The following is a 793-nucleotide window of genomic DNA, read 5'->3' on the forward strand; positions in this document are numbered from 1 at the left end:
TCACAGAGGCTTTAAGGAGAGATTGAAGAAAGAAGCAGACTGCTCCAGGCTGGTTGTTGACAGGTTTGATAAGCAAGGGAACCTCTGAGCAAGGCTAGTGGGCAATCACAAGACTAGTATACCTCTGTACTCACCCGCCAGGATCTTCTGAGTTTATAGAGGTCTTAACTGAGTTGAGTTGCATGTAGTCCAGATGGTCTCAGCCACTCATTACTCTCTCAAGACTGCATTCAGAAGTAGCTCCAGCTTTGGGGATCGTGGGCCGAATACACATTCTAAGGACAAGAAGGGGTAAGAAGCCTCTGATTACCCTAATGCAGCTCAAGTGTCACCTGAGCTTCATAAATATTGTGAAATGTCTGCAAATAAGTGAATACTCTGAGAATGAAGCCAAGCAGAGCTGAGCCTAAGCGAACCCAGGAGAACCTACTAGATTGCAAGTCCCATCTCGTGGAAACAAGGAACAAAAAACTTTTGTTTTGTGACAAAAAACTTTTTTGTGGTGAGCTACTGAGATATTGGGGTTGTTGTTACAGCAAAAACAAAACTGACATACAGATATACGTACAGAATGAATTATCATTATAGGACCACTACCCACGTCAAGACTTAAAACACAACCAGCGCCAGAGGTGTCCCTGTGTCCCTCCCATCCTATACTTTTTCTCTTTCCTGAAGGTGTGTACCCTGATAATGCCATAAGAAGATTCAGTGACCTGGTTTGTGAGCTTCAGAAACATGTGATCATGTGGTAAGTGTTCCCTCATGTCTAATTTCTTTTGCTCACCATCAT

The sequence above is a fragment of the Nyctereutes procyonoides genome, unplaced genomic scaffold (genome assembly GCF_905146905.1).
Source record: "Nyctereutes procyonoides isolate TBG_1078 unplaced genomic scaffold, NYPRO_anot_genome, whole genome shotgun sequence".
Taxonomy (NCBI): Eukaryota; Metazoa; Chordata; class Mammalia; order Carnivora; family Canidae; genus Nyctereutes; species Nyctereutes procyonoides.